The 23,129-nt window shown below is 43.6% G+C and overlaps 1 protein-coding gene across 1 annotated transcript in view; it reads right to left on the reverse strand.

The window, feature by feature from the left end:
* The window catches only part of LOC137571282 (adhesion G protein-coupled receptor F5-like), a 299,361-nt gene extending 277,113 nt beyond the window's left edge, over positions 1-22,248 (reverse strand). Inside the window, exon 1 of the mRNA XM_068280195.1 lies at positions 22,212-22,248. The gene's annotated coding sequence lies outside the window, so the exon portion shown is untranslated. The remainder of the gene's footprint in view (positions 1-22,211) is intronic.
* Positions 22,249-23,129: the final 881 nt, after the last annotated feature.

A 23,129-nucleotide genomic window follows, 5' to 3' on the forward strand; every position in this document is an offset into this window, starting at 1 on the left:
GCAGTTGGAAACAGCTGTAAACAGCTATTTCTCACAATGCAGCAAGGTTCACAGACAGGAAACTGCCAGGAGTACTTACTCAGAGTTTCTTGTGGGAGGGGTTTCACTACAATATCAGCCATACAGCGCCCCCTGATGGTCTGTTTGCGAAAAGGAATAGATTTCTCATGTAAAAGGGGGTATTGGCTACTGATTGGGATAAAGTTCAATTCTTGGTCTGAGTTTCTCTTTAAGGGGGCCAGATGTAAAACTCGCACTGGGGCTCAGAGCTAGGGATGCCAATTCAGATTCCGTGGAATCTTGGTAGCCCAATCGCAGAACTCTGAAGCACTGGACCAATCAAAGAATGCAGAGTCAACTCGAAAGTATGTAGCCAATCAGTGAATGCAAAAAATCCTCAAAAATCGGAAATCGGCAGAATTGGCATTGGCGGAAATCTGAATTTTCTCTAAATCGGACATCAGCGTTTCTGAGCATCACTACCCAGAACTCCTAAGCTACGCTACTGCCCTGGAGCACACCCAGATGAGAGACACAACATGCCATATAAAGCTATACACTGACCCGATGCTTACAGTGAAACAACATTCCTTGAGGTCTTGTTCACACTAGGGGCGTTTTTTCGGCCTTTTTTCAAGCGCAGACGATTTTTAAAATCGGCCACAAAACGCTTGGGCAAGGAATCTCTATGAGAAGGTTCATATCAGCTCTGTTCATGCGCTGTGCGTGCAGCAAAGCGGTGCCTGTACCATTTTTGAGGCGATTTTGCCTCAATGGAAGGTATAAGAAGAGCGCTAAACGCTCACAAAACCTCTTTATGCAGCGATTGCGTTCGCGTGTTTTAAAATCAATACATTGTATTTATTATTTTCCAGGTCAAAAAGTTCACTTCCTGACTTCCGTCAGGGAGTGAATTACAAACCCGCTGTGGAAAAGCTCTTAGAAAAGCGCTTTTACCAGAAATGCAGCGCGCAGTGGAGCGCCGGGAGGGGGAAAAAGCGCACAAAAACGCAAAACGTTTGTGTTTTTGATTTTCGGTGTTATTGAGGCCTTGGTTTTAGTAATTGCAGTGATTGGGGCAGAAGTAATAAAGATGTGGGGGGAGGGGTCGGGGTGAGGTGAGCAGAGCTAGCCTATTAGGTTGGCTCCCACTTGTGCAAACAACGTACCCATTTCTTATGTTTTCTGCACCTCTTCGCTAAACGCAGAAAGCGGATCCTATTGCTAAAAATAAGATCCGCTTTCACTTCAGAACAAAACTAACAATACCAGGTGCTCGGACACAATTAAAGCCTATGAGAATGGACAGCGTCTGTTCTGACTAGGTTGGCCGCTGTGATCGCCGTCGCCGATATTTCCCCTGGGCATACATCCAAAAACGGCGCCGGGAAATGTGGGCGCAGGGTGAAACCACCAAAATTACCTCCTGAGCGCCGCTATAGTCGTAATTCTGTTTTCATTTTTAAAAACAAGCTTCCATTGACGTGTATTAAAATCACAAATAATCATGATTGTGGCAATTGTGGCATGAGTTTACCGCAGTTTTAATGTAAGTCACTTTGCTTGCTGCGTGTTACCTGCGCTCACCGCTGATTCGCTACTACCCGCCGCGTTAGAGGGTCCACGCCCGCCGAGACCCTGTGCGCAGCCTGGCCAATCAGTGCCAGGCAGCGCTTAGGGGTGGATCGGGACTCCCGCTGACGTCACAACTTCGATGACGTTGGTGACGTCATCGCGATCGTTGCCATGGCGGCAGGGGAAGCCCTGAAGGAAATCCCATTCAGAACCGGATTTCCTTATGGGCGAGCGCGCCGGTCGGCGATCGGAGGGGTGGGAGAGCCGCCGCAGGAAGGGGGCGTCATGTAGCTAGCGCTAGGCTAGATACATGATTTTAAAAAAAATTATGCAAAAAAAACGAATTAGAACGGCAGGGAGGTTAAAGGACCACTTCAGCGAAAAGAGTAAGCAGATAAAATCTGACAGAACTGACATGTTTTGGACTAGGCCATCTCCTCATGGGGAATTCTAAGGGTTTTATTCGTTTTCAACACCATTTGTTGGTTTTGTCAGATTTTAACTGCTTTCTGTTTTCGCTGGAGTGCTTTTTTAAAAAAAACAGATGCCAGTCCCAGTACTGAGGTTCAGATGCTGTACTGGAAACCGACCTGTGCAGCCCCTCACCCGCTGCCATGGAGGTACTGGTTAATAACCGGCACCAGCAGCCCTGTATAAATTCATTGTTGCTGAAGCAGTATAAATCCAGGCCGGCACATGCACGCTGTCAGCATCATTCTATACGACTTAGTCATAAACTGCACATAAAACATGCAGCTTCATTACTGGGATTCCACAGCAGAAAGGAGATCAGAGTTCATCAGAAGAAGTCCAGGTCCCAGACGTGTGCTATAAATTATGACGGACACAGTCTGAGAATCACACAGCAAGTCAAGTGGGAGAGCCAATCAATTCCTTTCAACAGTAAAGGTGGCCATTAACGATACAATTTGCCGAACAATTGTTTACGAACGATTCTTCGTATGAATGACTGGAAATTATCGTTTGGGACTAATTAACAAAAATCCCCTAACCAATCTGATCAGATAAATGAAATTGATCCAATTTTTGGATCGATTTCATTAATCTGATTTGATGGTTAGGAGATTGGTTAGGAGATTTTTGTCCATTATTGGTCCCAAACGATAATATTTGAAGAATAGTTTAAGAACGATTATTCAGCAAATTGTATCATTACCTTAATGAGAACCTGTAACAAAAAAAAGGTCCCCTGGAGGGTACTCACCTCTGTAGGGGGAAGCCTCAGGATCCCAATGAGGCTTCCTCCTCCCCTGTAGCTGCAGGCAGTCCAGCGCTGGCTCCTCGAAGTGTCCCGGAATCCTCCCTCGACAAGCCTGACAAGCGATAAGCGCTGATTTATTCACCTTCCTGGCTCCAGCGGGGGCGCTGTTGCGGCTCTCCACACGGAGATAGGCGAAAATAGCCGATCTCCGTCGGGTCCGCTCTACTCTACGGAGGAGATTTGTGCCTGCGCAGTAGGGCGGACCGTCAGCAATCGGCTATTTCCGCCTATCTCCGAGCGGAGGGCCGATACTGCGCCTGCGCTGGAGCCAGGAAGGTGAATATTTACATCTCCGCTGTTCGGGGAGCTTTATCGCCGCCGCCGTGGGACACAGGAGGACGGGGGAAGCCTCAATAGGATCCGGAGGCTTCCCCCATCCGAGGTGAGTACCCCCCAGGGGAAGTTTTTCTCATTACAGGTTTTCTTTAAAGGACATCCGAGGTGAAAATAAACTAATGAGATAAACAATTGTATCTATTCTCCTCCTTCTAAACATGACTTTTTTCTAGTCATCCCACAGTTTTATTTTATATTTTACTTTACTTTTTAAGGTTTTACTGTTTCATGACCTCTTCTCAATGACACATTCATTGAAGTATACCAGAGCTAAAATCTATGAACTATTGGCCCTTTTTATCTCTTTCCTGCTCTCAAATGCCATTACTTCCAGGAAAGTGTTTTATGGCTGCAATTCCTCTTTACTGAGGGTTACACTATAGTCTGACCCTGTCCCGACCCTGACAGAAACTGTCACTTGCATACCTACCTTTCAGGCAGAGAAAGAAAAAAGGAACACAGCCTAGTTATTTGTGCGCTAGGCACTGTACATACACATGTTTATCTCATCATGTCACGTCACCTCGGATGTCCTTTAAGGCTGTGTTCCCAGTTGAATGCAAAATGGAATATTTGTGCAAAGCAGTCAAAAAGGCGCAGCCTATGTAGGCCCGGATTTACATCACAGGAGCCTATAGGCACAGATGTCCTGGTGCCTTAGACTTCTCCCTGCATGAACCCACAATCCCCAGCCAAACCACACAGAAAGTGTGCTGGCTGTCCCAGCTGTCACCTCTCCCTTACTTCTCTTGCCCGTCGTAGCAGGTGCCCCTTAGTATTAGGTAGCCGGCAGGGTCAGACTGGGCCACAGTAGTACAGTTTTTTTCCTTGGTGGGCCCTGCCTCCAGGTCTCTGGTGGGCCCCCCCCCTCCTTGTCTGACAGAGCTCCAATTGCTGCCTGCAGCACAAAAATTCTCTTCTCAGTGCTGTAATCACTCATGCTGAGAGCAGTGGCGTAGCTAAGGAGCAGTGGGCCTCGATGCAAATTTTACAATGGGGCCCCCCAAGCACTCTATACATGACAATTGATACGACGCACCAAAACCTGCCAATGGCAACTACAGTGTCAGAGGTGCAAGAAGTGGATGGGAAATAGCTTGTTAATAATTACCACTGTTCAAAGTATCTATAGAAGTGATTATTATGAGCACAGGACCAATAGAGAGGTAATACTGTAGTTGAGGGAGGGCCCTTCGGCGCCCCTTTGGCCCAAGGGCCCCGATGCAGTAGCAACCTCTGCAAACTAGGACATTACTTTATATTGAAGGAGGGGACTATATACAAAGTTTTGCTGGGCAGCAGTGTCTCTGAATTACAATGCTGCTAAGATCATGTACATTTAGCCCTGTCCATAATACATCATGACCACGCCCACCTTCCGATGCATGGCCACTTCCTTTTTTCACCGCAATCATGGGATGTGTGGGCCCCAGGTTGAAATTTCTTTGGTGGGCCCCCAGTGTCCCAGTCCGACCCTGGTAGCAAGAGTAACCTCAATATTATGTAGCTAGATGTGGCCCCAAGTATTAGGTAGCTAGAGGTGCTCCAGACTGAAGGGAGATCTCAGGCATGGAAGGCCGAGTGCAGGGTGAGTAGCCTCTCATTTACACTTTCATCAGGATTCTGCATATGGAAGGAGATAAGGAGGCACTTGGGGAGGGTAGTGAGCCGCCTTTCCATCATCAGGCACCTGTAGGCACAGGCCTACAGTGCCTTATGGTAAATCCAGCCCTGAGCCTATGAAGGTAAAGTGCATGAGAGGCAGATAGATGTCCTCTCTCCTGGAAAAAGCGGGATGACACCCGCAGAACTAGAGGGACAGTTCTGAGGGGATCCCTGTCTCTCTTTGCTCTGCTGCCTGATACCATCACTTCCATTCTGGGCTAAATATCATTTTTTTCCACCTCTCTGCCCTTTACCTTTATTGGCTGCTCCTTTTTGACTGCAGGGGGCCGGTAGAAGCTCCAGGTAAGTGACACTTTTTGTTTTTAAAAAAACACAACATAACCCTTTAACAGTCTTCTATACAATGACTTCTTGTCCTCTTCTGGAACCTAGCACACACCACCAGCTTTAGCCAATCAGGCTCACAGTATAGCATACAGCAGAATTAAGCCTTCAGATGTTATTAGACTGTTTTATATACAAGAAATGTTGTCTACCTGAACCTCCAGTTGGCTCCTTGCTAACTTGGTACAGATCAGTTTATTTCCACAACTGCCATGAATAAATTGTGAGTATCATCACCCTTGAAGGACGCGGGAGGATCTGGAAGGTGTTTAAGAAACTGTAGATCACTTAATGCCTGGATTAGATGGCAGCAAGTGAATAAATCACTGAGCATTAGTGAGGGATACAGTTCCTGGAGTTTTTGTAATGCTAGAAAAGCATAAATGTGGATTTGTGTAACTATGAAACGCTATAGTGATAAGTATAACGGCCGGGATCCGTTAAAAAAAGGGCGCCTGAGCTGCCTGTATGAAAAGGGCACCTCCATAGACATCAGTGTTATTTCTGCAAATATGGGCTACAAGGTGGTGAAAAAGGGCGCCCGAGTTTGGATATAGGCTACAAGCGGGCCCCTTTGTAGCCCATATTTTTTCGGCTACAAGGTTTTCGGCTACAGTAGGGTGCCCCTTTGTAGCCCATATTTTTTTCGGCTACGAGGTTTTCGGCTACAGTAGGGTGCCCCTTTGTAGCCCATATTTTTTCGGCTACAAGGTTTTCGGCTACAGTGGGGTGGGCCTTTGTAGCCCATATTTTTTTCGGCTACAAGGTTTTCGGCTACACTAGGGCACCCCTTTGTAGCCCATATTTTTTGGGCTACAAGGATTTCGGCTACAGTGGGGTGGCTGTTTGTAGCCCATATTTTTTTCAGCTACAAGGTTTTCGGCTACAGTAGGGCACCCCCTTTGTAGCCCATATTTTTTATTCAGCTACAAGGTTTTTGGCTACAAGGTTTTTGATTCTGCTACAAAAGGGAGCCCTTTTATAACCGAGAATTTTTATTCGGAGGTTAGGATTAGGCATCAAAAGTGGGGGGGGTCTTATGGTTAGGCACCACCTGGGGGGTCTTAGGGTTAGGCACCACCTGGGGGGTCTTAGGGTTAGGCACCACCAGGGGGGGTTAGGGGAAGGTGCTGTGTGAGAGTAGGGAGAAGTTAGGTCATAGTAATCACCAGGGGCTGACTTAGGGTTAGGCACCACCAGGGAGGGGTTAGGGTTAGGGGAAGGTTCTGTGTGAGAGTAGGGAGAAGTTAGGTCATAGTAATTACCAGGGGCTGTCTTAGAATTAGGCTCTACCAGGGAGGGGTTAGGGTTAGGCACTACCAGGGTGGGGTTAGGGTTAAGCACCACCAGGGAGGGGTTAGGGTTAAGCACCACCAGAGAGGGGTTAGGGTTAGGCACCATCAGGGGAGGGTTCTGTGTGAGAGTAGGGATAAGTTAGGGCATAGTAATCACTTTTTTTCAACTATATCTAAAGCCCTTTTATAGCCCAAAAATTTTGCCTATAACAGCATCCTTTTTATAAACTAAAACTAGCTTTTTCGGCTACACCAGGAGCCCTTTGTAGCCGAATTTGGCATATATGGGCTACACCAGGCACCCTTTGCAGCTGAATTTGGCATATGGGCTACACCAGGCGCCCTTTGTAACCGAATTTGGCATATATGGGCTACACCAGATGCTCTTTGTAGCCGAATTTGACATATATGGGCTACACCAGGCGCCCTTTGCAGCCAAATTTGGCATATATGGGCTAAACCAGGCACCCTTTGTAGCCGAATTTGGCATATATGGGCTACACCAGACGCCCTTTTCTCCAGGCGCCATTTTCAAATAGACGCATAACGGCCATAGAAAGTACAGCAATATACAGTGGAGGAAATAATTATTTGACCCCCTCACTGATTTTGTAAGTTTGTCCAATGACAAAGAAATGAAAAGTATCAGAACAGTATCATTTCAATGGTAGGTTTATTTTAACAGTGGCAGATAGCACATCAAAAGGAAAATCGAAAAAATAACCTTAAATAAAAGATAGCAACTGATTTGCATTTCATTGAGTGAAATAAGTTTTTGAACCCCTACCAACCATTAAGAGTTCTGGCTCCCACAGAGTGGTTAGACACTTCTACTCAATTAGTCACCCTCATTAAGGACACCTGTCTTAACTAGTCACCTGTATAAAAGACACCTGTCCACAGAATCAATCAATCAAGCAGACTCCAAACTCTCCAACATGGGAAAGACCAAAGAGCTGTCCAAGGATGTCAGAGACAAAATTGTAGACCTGCACAAGGCTGGAATGGGCTACAAAACCATTAGCAAGAAGCTGGGAGAGAAGGTGACAACTGTTGGTGCGATTGTTCGAAAATGGAAGGAGCACAAAATGACCATCAATCGACCTCGCTCTGGGGCTCCACGCAAGATCTCACCTCATGGGGTGTCAATGGTTCTGAGAAAGGTGAAAAAGCATCCTAGAACTACACGGGGGGAGTTAGTGAATGACCTCAAATTAGCAGGGACCACAGTCACCAAGAAAACCATTGGAAACACATTACACCGCAATGGATTAAAATCCTGCAGGGCTCGCAAGGTCCCCCTGCTCAAGAAGGCACATGTGCAGGCCCGTCTGAAGTTTGCCAATGAACACCTGAATGATTCTGTGAGTGACTGGGAGAAGGTGCTGTGGTCTGATGAGACCAAAATAGAGCTCTTTGGCATTAACTCAACTCGCTGTGTTTGGAGGAAGAAAAATGCTGCCTATGACCCTCAAAACACCGTCCCCACCGTCAAGCATGGGGGTGGAAACATTTTGCTTTGGGGGTGTTTTTCTGCTAAGGGCACAGACAGGACAACTTAATCGCATTAACGGGAAAATGGACAGAGCCATGTATCGTGAAATCCTGAGCGACAACCTCCTTCCCTCTGCCAGGAAACTGAAAATGGGTCGTGGATGGATGTTCCAGCACGACAATGACCCAAAACATACAGCAAAGGCAACAAAGGAGTGGCTCAAGAAGAAGCACATTCAGGTCATGGAGTGGCCTAGTCAGTCTCCGGACCTTAATCCAATAGAAAACCTATGGAGGGAGCTCAAGCTCAGAGTTGCACAGAGACAGCCTCGAAACCTTAGGGATTTAGAGATGATCTGCAAAGAGGAGTGGACCAACATTCCTCCTAAAATGTGTGCAAACTTGGTCATCAATTACAAGAAACGTTTGACCTCTGTGCTTGCAAACAAGGGTTTTTCCACTGAGTATTAAGTCTTTGATTGTTAGAGGGTTCAAAAACTTATTTCACTCAATGAAATGCAAATCAGTTGCTATCTTTTATTTAAGGTTATTTTTTCGATTTTCCTTTTGATGTGCTATCTGCCACTGTTAAAATAAACCTACCATTGAAATGATACTGTTCTGAGACTTTTCATTTCTTTGTCATTGGACAAACTTACAAAATCAGTGAGGGGTCAAATAATTATTTCCTCCACTGTATGTGCAAATGTGAAACATAACCAAACCATTATTGATTTAAAAAGCACACTCGGCTATCAATCTATCCCAGGCTAATATAACACAGATGACAAGTGCAGGGGCCCACGTATGCAGATTGCTATGTGGAGCATGCTTCAGCATGTATAGCTACTAGCACCAGCTAACACATGCCTTTAAAGGAAACTTGAGGTGACATGTGACATGATAAGATATACATGTGTATGTACAGTGCCTAGCACACAAATAACTAGGCTGTGTTCTTTTTCTTCTTTCTCTGCCTGAAAGAGTTAAACATCAGGTATGCAAGTGACAGTTTATGTCATGGTCAGGACTGGGTCAGACTATAGCATAACCCTCACTGATAAGGAATCACAGCCATATAACACTTGCAACCTGGCAGTAAATGGCTTCTAAGTGCAGGAAAGAGATAAAAATGATCAATAGTTCATAGATTTTGGCTCTGGCATCCTTCAATTAATGAGTCATTGAGAAAATGAAACAGTAAAACATAAAAAGTTATTTTAAATATAAAAGTGTGAGATATCTAAAAAAAAAAAGTTTTTAGGAGAAGGAGGTTAGATGCAATTGTTTATCTCTTCAGGTAATGTTTACCTTGTGTTTCCTATAATTACTGGCTGCATAGTATCTCAGAAAAAAACTCACACATATAAGTAGGTAAATACTTCTTCTATAGTAAAAAAAAAAGAGAAAATCCTTCTTAGGATTCTCCATTTTAACGGTGTCTATCTTGAAGCCAATCCTGATGTCATTTCCTCCCTTACTCTGCCTGATTGTGTTTGCATTGCCCGCCCTCCTCTCAGTCTTCAGGCACTCCCACCCAGCTCTGCAGTAGAAAGTGCATTGTCTCAGCATGAGAAATATTGGCCAATCAGAGAGGAACAGAGGAGTGGGAGGGGAAAACAAGAAGGAAAGAGGCTTCAGCCAATCAGGCTGCATTAGTTAAGTCTGAGGGGAAAGTAAAGAAGCAAAAAAGACAACCCAGCATGCCCTGCAAATTCCATTGTACGGCAGATGTACCAAATAAGAGCCAGGGAAACTGGGTAATGATCATTTATCAACAAGAAAAGTAATAGTGATTTTTAACCTATGGATTGCCTGGCTAGCAATCTAAAGGGAGTGGGTAGGGACACACAAGGTATGGATTGCATAATATGCACCCCTCACTTCTGCACTTTACTTAATTCACCCCCGACACAGCCCCCTTTTGGGGCGAAACATGTAGAGTGGAATTAGTGTAGATTGAGTAGCAGCACCCACCTGAACAGACTCTAATACGGTGATACTTTATATGCATTTAAGTGCTACCACAATCCTTTGTCTGAAACGTATTTTAGTGTAAATAATAATAGTTATCTCAAAGAGTACGCTTTTAATAGTTCATATATTAAAAGTTACTACATTTAAATCTATTTCCTCTAATGGTCCTCTGGAAAGAAAAATGAAAAAAAAAGGAGGTCCCCACCTCTATTTGGGTCTGTACTGTGTTGTCTGGCTAACATTCTACAGGACTGGCATCAAAAGCACTGTGCACCCGTACAAGGTACACTTCCCAGCCTCTGAGCAATATAAAATTGTGGTCCTCCCCACCTTTCTGGCTGCCCTGGAACAGAGTACAGTGTGGAGCTGCCTGCAGTGTTTCTCCACATCCATATCTGATGCTAGAGAAGAGGACAGAGGATCTTCCTCTACGATCAGGAAATGGAAGTGGCTGGCTGGACACCCTGCTGTTCAGGAAGGCAGGATATAGTGTTACGGATCCTGTGTGACCCCATCGCTCACTCTGCTGTTCCCATTGCAGTCATCTCTCAGTATAATGCTCATTGCTAGTTTTCATTCTGCTTACACTGCTGTTATCACACTGCACTGTGGCCATTAGGTAACAGCGAACCTGCTCTATACAAACATGGTCTGTCTGTGAATGCTGGAATGGGAAGCACCATCATGGATGCATCAGGTATGCATGAAGGGTTGCTACATCACCCCTATAAATACTGACCCATCGAAGTTGTGCGGGTTCTGGGGCTACTTATACATAACTGGTACTTAAAGTGTAACTGTCGGGCATAAAATCAAAAATCAATTATTTGTTTTTATCTGTTAAACAAGTAATAAGGGCTTAAAGCAGGGTCCTCTTCTCTAGTGTATTCTACTTGATAATGCACCGCCATCATTTGGTACCCTTCCTGCGGACTGACTTGGACTTGAATAATGTGGTCTCTAACTCTTAAACTACCGGTATGTTGCACCACTTGTCTGTCTCCCCATTGTATCTAGTGACCAGTGCTGTGTAAAACATTGAGGCATTATAAATACGCTAAAGATAGAAAGAATTATCAATAATCACGTTCAAGACAATACAGGTTGTGCAGAGCTGCAGACCATGCAACAGTTTATAATGTGCACAATAAAATACAAAGTGCAGACTCCTGTAACAATCATACACATTTTCTGTTTGCTGATCTTTGGCATCAAAGCTGTGAGAAGACTGAGCTGTAAGCTGTCCAGAATTATGCCGGAAATACACGATAGGTTTTTTTGGCAGATAGATGGCTCGATAGATCATTTCTGACAGGTTCGATCTGATTTTGATCGGTTTTCTGATCGATTTTCTCATAGAAGTGAATGTAAATCGATCAGAAAAACGATCGGAAAATCGATCGGCCAGTAAATTTGCTGAAAAAAACTCATTCTACATTCCCAGCATTAGACACACAAATCACCCAGTTCTGTACTTATAGACCAGAACTGAAGAAAATGTTGGTTATGTTTCTATTCAGCAAAAGAGGCATTTCACTTTAGTTCACCCAAAAATCAAGCCCAGGTAATAAAAACCAAGAATAAGATAATAAAAATGAACATAATTAGGGCTACCTACAGTGAAACCTCAGTGTTAAACCTTAAAGTGTACCAGAGATGAACAATAGTCAAAGTGTTATAAATACCTGGGGCTTCCTCCAGCCCCATCCACATGGATCGCTCCCACGCCGCCTTCCTCGGTTTTCTCCAGCTCCGGTACCGGGTCCCGTAACTTCAGCCAACCGCGGCCAGTCTGAGCATGTGCATAACTATTCTCTGCCGGAGAGAGACACAGAGAGCGTACTGCACATGCTCAGACTGGCCGCGACTGGCTGAAGTTACGGAAACCGGTACCGGTGCTGGAGAAGGCTGAGGACAGCGGCGTGGGAGCGATCCATGCAGATGGGGCTGGAGGAAACCCCAGGTATGTATAAAACTTTGACTATTGTTCGTCTCTGGTTTCCTTTAAAGAGGAGCTGTAGTGAAAATAAAATAATGATTAATATTGCTTATTTCTTTTTATTTATATTTCTATAATTATAGATTATTTAGTCAGTATTTGCCATTGTAAAATTTTTCCTTGCCCTCATTTTCATTCTGAAATTTATCACATGTGGTGACATCTTTAGTTATGCCAGGTGATCTGTATAGAATGTTCGTTTCTGAGAGTTCTATGCACAGAGAAAGATATTGCTTGCTTGGCAGTTGGTAACATCTGTTGTTTCCCACAATGCAATGAGGTTCACAGACAGCAAACTGTCAGGACTCAGGAGGACCATGGTCATGACCTCACACTGTGGGAGGGGTTTCACCACAATATCAGCCACACAGACCCCTCAATGATCTATTCAAGAAAAGGTAAAGATTTCTCCTGGGAAAGGGGGGTATCAACTACTGACTGGGATGAAGTCCAATGCTGGGTTAATGTCAACCTGATACATGAATAATTAATATTAATGCTAGTATGGATATTGGGAATGCTGTAGATGTGATATACTTGGACTTTGCAAAGGCCTTCGACACTGTTCCCCACAGAAGTCTGGTGCAAAAGTTGAGGATGCAAGGACTGGGGAAGAGTTTGTGTGCATGGATAGGGAACTGGCTAATGGACAGAAAACAAAGAGTTGTGGTCAATGGATCGTACTCAAAATGGGAGACTGTTAGCAGTGGGGTCCCACAGGGGTCTGTACTGGGTCCAGTGCTCTTCAATTTATTTATTAATGACCTAGTAGATGCAGTAGTGAGCAATGTTGCTATTTTTGCAGATGATACAAAATTGTGCAGAATCATCAACTCTCAGGAAGATAGTGTCATATTGCAACAGGATCTGGATAGGATGGCTATATGGGCACATACATGGCAGATGAAATTCAATGTTGACAAATGTAAAGTCATGCATTTTGGTCGTACCAATGGTCTAGCACCATACAAAATAAATGGGATACAGTTGGGAACATCAAACTTGGAGAAGGACTTAGGAGTACTCATCGACAACAAGTTAAATAATCGTACTCAATGCCAAGCCGCTGCAGCTAAAGCGAACAAAATTTTGGGATGCATTAAAAGGGAAATAAAAACTCGAGATGCTAGCATAATATTGCCCCTGTTTAACTCTCTAGTAAGGCCACATCTGGAATATGGAATTCAGTTCTGGGCACCACATTACAAAAAAGATATTGCAGTTTTAGAGCAGGTGCAGAGACGAGCTACAAAATTGATACGTGGGATGGAAGGTCTCGCTTACCAAGAAAGGTTAGATAAACTGGGTTTATTTAGTCTAGAGAAAAGACGCCTTAGAGGAGATCTAATTAACATGTATAAATACATTAGAGGGCAATATAATAGCTTGGCGGATGAGCTTTTTGTCCCTAGGCCTTCTCAAAGGACTAGAGGACATGAGCTGCGCATGGAGGAAAAACGTTTTAGCCATTTATTTAGGAAAGGGTTCTTTACAGTAAGAGTGATTAAGATGTGAAATCCATTGCCACAGGAAGTCGTTATGGCAGACTCTATACCTGCATTTAAAGGGGGCTTAGATGCTTTCCTTGCGTTGAAAGACATCCATGGCTACAATTACTAGGTTATGCCTAATGATGTTGATCCAGGGATTTTATCTGATTACCATCTGGAGTCAGGAAGGAATTTTTCCCATTTGGGGCTAATTGGACCATGCCTGGTGGGGTTTTTTTCGCCTTCCTCTGGATCAACAGGGGTATGTGGGGGACGGGCTGGAGTTGTACTTTGTACTGGTTGAACTCGATGGACGTATGTCTTTTTTCAGCCAAAATAACTATAACTATAACTAAGAATTTTCCTCCTGGAGTCCTATACTCTTAATTTACATGTTTTTACTGACATAATTGCGAGAGTAAAAGTGTACAAATGTTGCAACTGCAAAAGATATATGTCAGTTATAGGATCAGTATATTTTTCTTACAATTAATTTTGGTTTTTAGAGCCTATTTCAAGTACACGCGGATTCCGAATGCGAATTTCCACATCCAAAATGCAACACATGTTTCTGGATGGAGCTATTTCCATTCAATGCGATTTTTTGGACACGATGCGGTGCATACAAAATCTGGATGGTATGGTGCAAATTTTGGCATGCGGGTGCGATCTGGATGCAAATCGCAGCTCATGTAAGTCAATGGGGCCACAAATATCCATGTTACAAACGTGAAAATTCACATTGCGAACTCAGATTTTATCCAGCAAGTACATGTGACACGTAAAAAAATGTGTTGTTGCTAGGCAGTTTTTCAAATTGCCAACACGTATTTTTGTATGTGTAATGCGTATCTGCATTAAAAATGGATGCAGATTTCCGGGCATGATTCAAACGCGTGCTAGTGGAAATAGGCCCTAAAGGCCGGACGCACGTCCACATTTTCTGGTCCCAGTAGTATTGTTCTCACGCATGCACCACAATGTGTGCTGGGAGATGTAGTCCGCGGAGGTGAGATGTACTGCGGCAGATGCGGCCAGACTAGGGAAGCCAATTAGCAATTCTATGGATTTCCAATGACTGAAATCCGATTTCCGAGGAAAGTCCTTTTTTGTCATTTTGTTAATCAGGTGAGTTAATTATAATTCTTCTGAGTATTGGACTGATCAAAGAATTCAGAATTTTACTGCAGTAATCAGAACACCATGGAAAGTTAAAGTGAACCTCCAGACTAAAAATCGACTCAGCAGCATTGAAAAGGCCTGGTGTTTCTTTAACAGTTTCACAGCATCAGAACTTTGATTTTTCTTATACAAGCCTCATTTTTAGCTGCACAGAAGAAAACTGCCCGGGCATTTTTCTCCTGATGCTGTGCAAAGCATGATGGGATTTCTGATGTTGTTCTCGTTCTGTTGTTTTGGTGCAATTTTTTTATTTTTACATTTTGAATTTGACATTTGAAGCCTAGCGTGTGCAGCTGGGAGGGGTAATCAGGACACAGGACAGTTGGAACTGTGTCTCATGCTCCCTGTCACCTCCTTTCAACCAAAAAGACGGCTGCCCCCATGACAAAGATGGCAGCCCCCATGAATCACAAACATTTGCCTGTTCTTTTAAAACCGGGTGGGTAAACAATTATATTACCTATCTATTCTAATTAACATAACTAATGTAACTTAATGACAGTATGTTTGTTTAGGCTGAAGTTCCCCTTTAAGGCCAATCAGAAGACTCAGAAATAGTCGCTAGTATCCGAGTCCTGTGATTGGTTTTAAAATCACTGCGGTAATCCAATTTTCACTGACAAATTCTGCATTCTCCAATTGGTCTAATGATTCCAGACTCTGTGATCGGGCTAAAATTAAAGAGTTATGCAGCATTTCTGATCAGAAATGCATAAATTTCAATTCTTCGGAATCTGAACGAACATCCCCAGTCCAGTTCAAAGAGAAGATGGTGCATCCTTTTCGGGCCAGAGACCAGAGGAGCATCTCCCCTGTTGGATAAGAAGTAAGGCTCATTCCCCCAGCAACACATTTCATTAAAAATCTCCCTTATGCGAAGGTTCCTTGTAAAAAAATTGTTTTTGTATGGTGCTCAGAGCCTGTTAAGTCTTTAGGACTCCCTATGATAATCCCATTAAAAGCTTGGAGACAGTAAGTATCTTCTTAAAGGACAACTGAAGTGAGAAGACTATGGAGGCTGCCATGTTTATTTCCTTTTAAAGGGAACCTAAACTGAGAAAGATATGGATTTTTCCTTTTAAAATAATACCAGTTGCCTGAATCGCCTGCGGATCCTGTGTCTCTAATACTTTTAGCCACAGCCCCTGAACAAGCATGCAGATCAGGTGCTCTGACTGAAGTCAGACTGGATTAGCTGCATGCTTGTTTCAGGGTGTGATTCCGCAACTATTGCAGCCACAGAGATCAACTGGACTGCCAGGCAACTGGTATTGTTTAACAGGAAACATCCATATCACTCTCAGTTAAGGTTCCCTTTAAGCAATACCAGTTGCCTGGCAGCCCTGCTGGTCTGTTTGGCTGCAGAAGTGTCTGAATAACACCAGAAACACGCATGCAGCTAATCTTGTCAGATCTGACAATAATGTCAGAAACATCCGATCTGCTGCATGCTTGTCCAGGGTCTATGGCTAAATGTATTAGAGGCAGAGGATCAGCAGGGCTGCCAGGCAACTGGTATTGCTTAAAAGGAAATAAACATGGCAGCCTTCGTATACCTCTCTCTTCAGTTGTCCTTTAAAGTTACCCAGTAGTGGGTTACTAGGCATCTATCTGCCAGTAAGATTGTAACAGGCAGCCTTCGTATCAGGATCGTAAGAAGCCATCTGGACCCCCAAGTAAAATTGTTATCATGGTGCCGCCCAATCACCACCACCCCCAGGAGTGAGCAGTCACACATATGCTCCCAAACCCTTACCACTCCTTTCCCACAGAGTAAGGGCAGTGTAGTATCGTTACCTGCTCCAGCGCTGCACCAAGTCTCTTCTTCTTCCCAGGAGCTGCACACTCAATGCTGCCGTCCTCCGCCTCCTGGTCATGTGACTTACATCAGGAGCTGGACCATGGCAGCATAGAGAGTGTGGCTACTGGGAATGCACTGCTGGAGTAAGTAAATATAATACTTCACTGGGTTTAGTTTGCAAGATGGGAAGGAACAGCAGGACCCCATAGCCCCTCGGGCCTCCCCCCTCCTGTGGTCATAACACTTCAACATTACATTTTTGCAATGACAGACAGACTATCAACATCCTCCCACCATATGACTTCTTCCTCCCCTTGATGTTGATGCTGATGCCAGACAATGATATCCCTGGGATGCTTAGAAGAGTTTGACCAACGTGAAAGGGGTGTGGCATGGATCAAAATAGATGTTGCTGGGGTGGGCGGAAGAATTTAAAGGGTGGGAAAAGCATGGTTAAGCTTCCAAACCTGGAAATACAAATAAGCTCACCATGGCAGGGTTTTGGTGCACCAAACTTCTATCCCATAATGCCCAGCATGACCTATGACCTGAAGTCAGCTATCCAATAAGGTTGAATTTTGCGGTGACATGCTGTTCACGAACGCCAATGGCCAGCTGACTTCAGGTCAGAGACTTTGTTGCCGTGGTGACCTACCTTCCCTAGTGGCAGGCTGTGGTGTGAAGTGAGGTTGGAAGACCATTAGGACCACCAATGCCTTCACTTTTCTGGCATGTGGCCTCTATTGGCTTGCTTCAGCCTGCATTAAAAGATATGGTATTTCTCACTTGTGCAAAACGTAAACATTTCCCTGCCCATTCTATCATCTGCTGATATCAGGACGTCCTGGCCTACAGGAGATAACGTCAACAGCTGCGTGGATCATTCACAGCTACTAGTAATGTTCATGTCAAAGAATTCCAGTAATGCCATCAATGTAAATATCTATTACGTAATCAAATCCAGGTTGCCTCGCTGATTGCCACAGCTAAAGGAGATCAGAGTGATGTCACAACATGAACCCTACATGAACGTATACCTTCACAACAACAGGCCTAATTTAATAAGGTTCTTCTTGGTTTGAGGCAACTGGAGAACATAAACTTCAACAAAAGTGCTAACTAGTCATTAGTGAGTGGACTGGAGGAAGGACTTCCAAAAATAGACAGATGTGACAAAATAGACAGATGTTCTAGTAGAGGGAGGAGATGGATGCACAGCAGTAGGGTGAGGTTCTAGGTACAATGGGCACCTGGTGGGCAATAATAACATGGGGCCCCTATTTAGCATAGTTAAACAGCCTAGGCTCTGTGACATCACTGGGAACGCAAGGCTACATACCAATATACAGCAATATATACAGAAGATAGCGGAAGTGTTTCTGATACTGAAACCAGGAAAATTACCATAAAACTGGTGAATAATTTACTACATTCGACTATATGTCACGACAGTGCCTCTTTAAAGGATAGCTGAAGCGAAAGGCATATGGAGGCTGCCATATTTATTTCCTTTTAAGCAATACTAGTTGCCTGGGAGCCTTGCTGATCATCTGCCTCTAATACTTTTAGCCATAGACCCTGAATATCCATGCAGTAGATCAGGTGTTTCTGACATTATTGTCAGATTAGCCGCATGTTTGTTTCTGGTGTTGTTCAGACACTACTGCAGCCAAATAGATCAGCAGGGCTGCCAGGCAACTGGTATTGTTTAAAAGGAAATAAACATGACAGCCTCCATATTCTTCTCACTACAGTTGTCCTTTAAATGTCTTGCATACATGAAGTTCTCTTGTATTCCAGTTATAAACACAAAGATGTAATCTTATCAAGTAAGAGCTCATGCCTGATCATTTTCATCTTAAGTACAATATAATGTTTATATTTCTTGAAAACATTAACCGTAATGATAGCACTTAGATTGCACACATGCCTATAGGCTGTAAAGGTAACTACACATTATTTTGCCATTGTAAATAAAACTGACATTTACACAATCTTTACATCCCATTAGAAGACAAACATACATAACATAATTGCTGGCGATGACTGTAATTCCTGCAAATATTTAATGTCAACGTTTGTAATGGCTGCTCTAGTCTAGTCTTGTCAGTTTACACACCATAGAGTCCACTAATCTAAACAAGATTTCACATCATTTAAATAATTATTCCATACTGATGCAGAACAAACAAAATGGTAAAAATGGCATTCTTGCCGTATTTTAAACCAATTCGTGCACTAAAGTGAGGGATAGAATATGTTTAAACTGACGCCGGCATGACTTCTGGCTTCCTCCGGTGTTCGCGCCTCCGAGAGCAGCAGTACCTCGTGGTTTGGCACATGTAATGTCACATGTGCGCTAGCGACATGTGGTACCGACGCGTGACAGTGGACACTGGAAAAGGCAAGGAGTCAAGCTGGCACATAGGCTTGACTTTAAAACCCTACCCTTGAGGAGACATCGGTCAGAGGTCCGTCGATCATCATGATATCGAATGCCGTCAATGATATCAACACCTGATTGAGCCCTTGTGACTGAGATTTTACAGCATGTCTGATCAATACTTTTGACTGATTTGAGATGAAAATTGATCAAATGATTGATCAGGCTGCCATGTTGCAGTACTAATTTAAGGTCGATCGGGCCGCAATATTGAGAATTATGTTTTTCTTCCTTGATTGATGGAAATTGGCCAATATCTGGTCAAATCAACCAATTTACTAGATGGGGCAGGATAGAAAATATTGGTTAGCTACTGTCCACATGACTTCGATCAACACAGAATCGTTCTTTGGTTGCAGAGCATGGAGACACAATATCATCCAGATTGATAAGGAAAGGTGAATCTCATAGGATCTCGCTTGTAGTGTTTGGGCCACTAGTCGATTGACTTTAGATCAACCACACTGTAATTGATCACTCAATAAAGTCGATTTCTCAATCTCTTGATGGAAAATCAGGTAATTTATGGATTACCATGGACTCTGAACAATAGCAATGATCGTAATCAGCCAAGTCCGATCATGCAAAATTTCACGTACGTTTTCCCAGTTACTGCCATATGTAATTACAATTTAGACGTTCCATTGATTTTGTATAGTCCATTCATAATTTGGTATAATATTTGCGTAATTTTGTTCCGACGCTAGCGGAAAATAGGAAAACCTGCATACATGCTATTGTCACCTAAATTGCTATGTATGTTTAAGAGAATAGTGGGTACTAGAAAGAAAAAGTCCTTATAGTTTTTGAGAAAATCAATTTTAAACATGCAAAGGAAAAATGTTCTCTAAACTCTGAAAAATGACAGTTTTAAAAAAAAAAAATTTCCTTTGCGTTTTTAAAATCGTTTTTCTCAAACACTACAGGGTCTTTTTGAAAATTGTTGTCCCACTATTCTCCTTAACATACCGTATATACTCGCATATAAGCTGACCCCGTGTATAAGTCGAGGAACAAACTTTTCCCTCAGAAATCAGGAAAAAAGGTAATTGACTCATGTATAAGCCTTGTCCCCAGTGTAGCCCCCTTCACATTAGCAAGATGTGCCCCCAGTACAAGTCAGTCCTCCTCCCCATAGCCAGATGTGCCCCAAGGATGATACAGCTGTGTCTCAAGATGCCACTAGATGGCATCATAGATATGAGACACAGCAATTGCCCCACAGGAAGAATCCCCGATCATTGCACCGCTGACATGTTGCTTGCACGCTCCACTCCACAAGCCAGGGGACACAGGTAGTCTTGAGCAGCACACTCTGCACACCATGTTGCAGGGGATGGGGGGGGGGGGCACAGACACAGCAGGGAGGCAGCTGGTAAGAGCAGGATCACTAGTGCACGATCCTTACACTCCTCTGCCATTGACAAAACCTGCTCAGCGGAAAGATGCAGTTCAGCTGCTAGCTATTACTGATGGCCGAATTGCACTATTTTTTAGTAATTTGAGCTCCGTCTTTTGCCGGTGTGCAAATTATCCTCGGAGCGCTGTAATTCACAATACAACCTATGGCAGTGCCCAAATATCCACCGCCCTTTTTGCAGAGGTGTATCTAGAGGGGTGCAGGCATGGCTCATGTCATGGCGGGCACCACAGCACCATGGGCGCCATGGCTGGTCCTGTGCTGCACCGCCCTGCCTGCCCCATGCCTCCCCATCACACAGACCTCAAATCATATTCTTTTATTTGGGGAACATGGCTACTTAATTTATGTATGTAGGGCGCACTTGGCTTAGTGTTAGAAAAGAGGCAGAGAGGGAATAAGAAGACATATCTCTAAAAAAGTAACTTCAGCAATATCCCAAGCCATAAAACACAGGCAAACTCAACACAAGTACGCAAGAAAGGATGCCGTTTTTAGAGGGGAAGTGGGCTCTGACTGGGGAAAGAGGGGCGCAATTTCAGTGTTTGACATAGGCTCTATATTACCCAGGTACGCCCCTGCCTTTTTGCTTGCCTCAACTAGCATTACTTAAGGTGGCCATACACTTATAGATTTGCAGCTGATTTGACCATCAAATAGATTTCTGTCAGATGTCTCTCAAGTCGAATCTGACAGGAATCTATCTGATGTGTGCCACACACTAGCAACAGATTTCCAATAGATTTCAGAATGAAATCTATTGGAAATGGATCTAAATGCATTATTGGACCATTAGATCCAATGCAACTCTATGGGCCATGGATCTGCTACCAGCAGCAGATCAACCTAGATCTTCCATCCTGTCAGATAGATCAAATTCATCGAAATCGATCAAAATCGGACACAGATTTGAAAGAATCGGTCGATCGAATGATGGCTGAAATCGACCAGTATATGGGCCCCTTTAGAAGGAAATAAATATGGCAGCCTCCATAGCCCTCTCACTTCAGGTTCCCTTTAACCAAATAAGATATATATTACTTCTATCAGCATGTACACGTTAAAACAAAAATCAAGCAGAAGTCAATATCTCGATAACTTCCCTTTAAATCGACATCTAAGTTTTTAGAAAAAATAATGAAGGATAAAAAGTGTTTTCATTACATGAACAGCAACATAAAACAATACCCCATAAAACAGCACACACTGAAGCTCTAGCACATTAAACAACTAAACTGAAATATTAATATAATTTCCCTTTAAATCTTTAAACTTCCATGTTTTCGGAAAACTCTTGTAAAGCTATAATTAGTGCGCTCTCCTTACATAAACAGCTCCAAAAGACAATACCTCATAAACCAGAACACACTATAAAGCTCGGCAAATTAAATTTACATCACGACAATAGCTCAGCACGTGAAATATGCAGAGTCTGAATGAAAAACGACAACACAGTCCAACCTCAAAGTCTTTTTTTGGGAACAGACTGAATTTTAAGACACGCTACAAACTTTTATTAAGTGTAACAAAAAAGGAGAAAAAAACACACAAAAAACAAAACACAAAAACAAAATGTAATAAAATAAGTCGAGCCGTCTTTAGGAATTATTCTCCCGAAGTGGCCAGTCTGGTGTCTGACAGTCCCACACAGCTCAACACAATCACAGACAAAAAATAGACACCAAAAACAGGAAGGCAAATCTTAGCAGAAAATTTCCTGTTCCATAAATATGTGCTTAATCTGCGTATATTCCAAATATTCTCCCATACAAGATGATTGACAATCAGCACTTTTAAAATATATATATATATATATACTGTATATAGTATATGTACATCTTATTAAATATTCAGCACCCGAAAGTAAAGTTTCAATATGATTTTAAGGCCAGAAGAATTGTTCCTACCTTGCTGTGTGTCTCCTGCTGCTTACTCCAATAATCTCAGGAAGGCTTGTGCGGGGTCTGCAGGATTCCTAATATCCCTCGGAAGACCACACCTCCGCCGACAATAAGAACACTGCTGCAGATACATTTTTCACATGCATGAAGTGGAACACAAAGCTTACTGAATGATCTGTGTGTACCAGCAAATATTACTAAGCACACTTTTTATGTATAGATTTTAAAAAATAAATGTATATGCAGGCGGTCCCCTACTTACAAACAGGTTACATTCTGGGAGGGTGTTGCACAGTGGTGTAGTGGTTAGTGCTCTCGCCTTGCAGCGCTGGGTCCCAGGTTCGAATCCAAGCTAGGTCAACATCTGCAAGGAGTTTGTATGTTCTCCCTGGGTCTGTGTGGGTTTCCTCCGGGCACTCCGGTTTCCTCCTGCATCCCAAAACATACAGATAGGTTAATTGGCTTCCTCCTACATTTGGCCCTAGACTACAATACATGCACTGCACAATATAGACATATGACTATGGTAGGGATTAGATTGTGAGCTCCTCTGAGGGACAGTTAGTGACAAAGACAATATACTCTGTACAGCGCTGCAGGAGATGTTGGAGCTATATAAATACTTAACCTGCCTGGCCTTCTGATGCCCGCGGGAACGTTTTTTGCAAAAACATTTTTACATTTATCATGTAGCTAGCCTAGCGCTAGCTACATGATTCCCTCCTCCCTGCGGCGTTCCTCCTACCCCTCCAATCGCCGCCGGCGCAATCACCCATCCGGAAATCCCGTTCTGAACGGGATTTCCAGGAGGGCTTCCCCCGTCGCCATGGTGACGACCGTCGTGATGTCATCGACGTCATGACGTCACAGGGAGTCCCGATCCACCCCTCAGCGCTGCCTGGCACTGATTGGGGAGGCTGTATC

The sequence above is a fragment of the Hyperolius riggenbachi genome, chromosome 4 (assembly GCF_040937935.1).
Source record: "Hyperolius riggenbachi isolate aHypRig1 chromosome 4, aHypRig1.pri, whole genome shotgun sequence".
Taxonomy (NCBI): domain Eukaryota; kingdom Metazoa; phylum Chordata; class Amphibia; order Anura; family Hyperoliidae; genus Hyperolius; species Hyperolius riggenbachi.